Genomic DNA, 3,708 nt, shown 5'->3' on the forward strand with positions numbered 1-3,708 from the left:
TATTATTATTATTATTATTATTATTATTATTATTATTATTATTATTATCAGGGCGGCGAGCTGACAGAATCGTGAGTACGCTGGACAAAATGCTTAGCGGTATTTCGCCCATCGCTACGCTCTGAGTTCAAATTCCGCCGAGATCGGCTTTGCCTTTCATCCTTTCGGGGTCGATAAAATATGCACCACTTGAACACTGGCGTTGATGTCATCGACTCATCCTCACCTCCCCCAAGCTGCTCTTGTAGCAAAAATTTGAAATAATAATAATTATTATTGTTATTGTTATCATTATTATTATTATCATCATCATCATCATAATCATCATCATTATTTTATTGTCTTTGCACAGCTTCTAACGCTGGAGATGTACTACGGTGTCAGCTGTTCACTACCAGTGAACTAAGGTAACACCCCCTTATTTTTCGAGCACCATCCGAAGTGTTCGAGCGGTTCCAAGCAGTGCTGTTTTCTGCAAGTGCTCCACCCTTATTGTAACCCCTATTTGTTCCATGTACTTCTCAAGATTTTTGCTCGCTGTACCCAGGAATCTGACAATTATTGGTAGTACTTGCACCTTTTTCAGCGACCACAACTGGTTAACCTCCTATTATATCTAACGACATATCTTTCTTCCTTATCGCATACCTTGTTGTCAGCTGGGCATGCAATATCTATAATCCAGCATCATTTGCTTTCTTTCTCAATTAACACTATGTCTGGTTTCCTATTCTCTATCTCATGGTCGCACTGAATCATAAAATCCCATAGGATCTTTGCATTATCATTTTCGATGATGCGTTGTTCGTACCACTATTTTACTCTGTCAAGTCCATACATGTTGCAAAGTGTCCAATGGACAATCCTTACTATATTGTCATGACGTCTCTTATATTCTTTCTGTGCTAGTGGCGTATATTAACTGGTAATATGCCAAACGGTTTTTATTATTATTATTATTATTATTATTATTATTAATATTATTATTATTATTATTATTACTATTATTATTATTATTATTATTGCTTAGTGGCATTTCGTCTGTCTTTACGTTCTGAATTCTAATTCCGCTGAGGTCGACTCTGCCTTTCATCTTTTCGGGGTCGATACATTAAGTACCAGCTGAGTACTGGGGTCGATGTAATCGACTAGTCTCCTACCCCCAAATTTCAGGCCTCATGCCTTTAGTAGAAAGGATTATTATCATCATTGCTGAGCGGCATTTCGTCTACTGTTACGTTCTGAGTTCAAATTCCGCCGAGGTTGATGCTTTTCATCCTTTCGGGGTCGATAAATTAAGCACTAGCTGATTACTTGGATCAATGCAATCGACAAGACCCCCAGTCCGCCCACATTTCAGGCCTTGTGCCTGTAGTACAAAGGATTATCATAATTATCAGCAGCAGCCGCAGCAGCAGCAGCAGCAGTAGTAGTAGTAGTGGTAGTAGTAGTAGTAGTAGTAGTAGTAGTAGTAGTAGTAGTAGTAGTAAACTAGATTTAATTAAATTGTAATGAATGAAAAGAGGAAAAATAATTTATTAAAGAAAAATTTTCCTGATAGAAACGCTGTAAGAATGTTACCGTCACGCACATATTGGAATCTTATTCTATTCAATAAAAATTCCATTGTGATAACATTAACTTCGACACACGCTCATGCTATCATGGAAAGATACCAAAAACCATTTTCCAGGAATATATTGTTTCTCTTCTAGAAATCATTTTAACTCTATACAGCCACTATTTAGTTCAGATTTACAATACATTCACAATAGCAATGTTGCCTCATCATTATATCAAACTTTCTTGGGTGTGATTAAACTGCATCTGGTAAGTAGGGCACTAGTTCGAGAGTTCCACTTCTATCCATTATTGTTACCAGGTCTACTCTGCTCTGACCTGGAGTGATAGCAACTGTAAGGGTCCTATCCATGTTTTAGCATGTAAGGGCTTACTTACCTATGCATGTTCTAAAGACTGAATCCGGTGGACTCTGTAAAGGAAACCTTCATGGTTCAATGCAGAGGAAGGTGGTTGCGGCAACGCACTGTGCAGTGCAGGAAGCAAGATGAGGCAAGTAAGATATGCTGGTCATCAACTGTATCCGTCTCCATTCCCAGTTTTCTTGACCTGGTCTTGCCACTGGATTCGAGATGGTCACGGACGAGAGAGATAGTGAGTTTGACGGTGCGCAACTCTTCACTTTGAACAGTCACTGCGCAAGTCGTCCGTCATCCTTAAGTATGACTAGATGGCCCTCATCGCTCCGACAGATGAACATGGACCAAATTAGACAAATATACAAGATCATGAAATTCAGATTTGTCTATGGCCTGAAATCTGTTGAAAATGTGTAAGCAAATAATTAAACCTGAATGTCAAATTCGAGAAAATTGTAAAGTTGCAAATTAAAAAGAATAATACAAATTAGAGCCCATCTTCAAAACAAAACAAAAGGCTTGTTGATAGTATTAATTTAAAAATTCCAAAGATTGCATAAGCTTCTTGATAGTACGATTAAAACATTCGAAAGATTACATCATAATCAACCAAGAACCATTATCATTAAATTTTGGTTACCAATAAAAGAAAAATACTGCTTAAAAATATTCAATTGAAAGCGGCAATCTGCCAAAATCGTTAGCAGGCCGGACAAATGCTTCCCGGTATTTCTTCTGGCTTCAAATTCTTATTTCAAAGTCTTCTGAGGTTGATTTTGCCTTTCTATTCTTTCAGGGTCGATAAAATAAATGAGCACTGGAACTCATTTAATCGTCTAGCCCTACCCCCATAAGGAAATGTATTCTAAGCAATAAGACATTTAATTTTAACAAAAATATTGCCTTCTTTTTGACAAAGAAATAATCAAAAACTTTTTATAAGAATTCAACTTATTTCGATTAGATGTGTATCTTTTTCCATACTGCAGATCAGGTTAAAATTTCAGATTTGAGTAATATCCTCAGTAATTATTGTTTTTTGCTTTTCCCTCATAGATTTGGCAATCTTTCCGGTCACTCCAATCGTAAAGCCATCCATTCTCCATAACTATTTTCATAGTATGGACTTGACATTCCCTTCTATGGTGATATTTACCTTAAAATAAAAGCCAATAAGAGTCTCCGAGTACAAACGATTTAATTTGCGACTCATACAAACAAATTAGAATTCTAAACCTGTTCATCAAGATGATTCATTGTGAAAACACACTGACGCATTCGTACACTCTGATAACACGCATAGAGGGTCACGCATGTTCATACACACGCATATACACATGCATACAAGTCCCAATCAAACATAAAACTATACACAAGGATAAGGCGTTCATATGCACATGCATAAGACATCATATGCACCTATACATATGCATACACTTCACAACCAATTATGTATAAATACTCCTTACCCTCAGCTTCTTTTCTCTCTCATTTCTCTCCTTTTGTTTTTCTTCCTTCTCCCACTATCCCCCTTTCGTCTCCTCTGTCACTATCTCACTTCTTTCTCTACCTCTCTCACAAACACACATTCGCATATATTAGGGATACAAATTTTTCACTCTCTCCCTACCTCTCTTTCTTCTACTATTTCTTCTACTATTTCTTTCTCTCTCTCTCTCTCTCTCTCTCTCTCTCTCTCTCTCTCTCTCTCTGTCCTGCCGTTTCCTTTCCTCTCTCTCCTGCCTTCTCTTCCTCTCTCTCTCTTGCG

This window comes from Octopus bimaculoides, chromosome 2, assembly GCF_001194135.2.
Source record: "Octopus bimaculoides isolate UCB-OBI-ISO-001 chromosome 2, ASM119413v2, whole genome shotgun sequence".
Classification (NCBI taxonomy): Eukaryota; Metazoa; Mollusca; class Cephalopoda; order Octopoda; family Octopodidae; genus Octopus; species Octopus bimaculoides.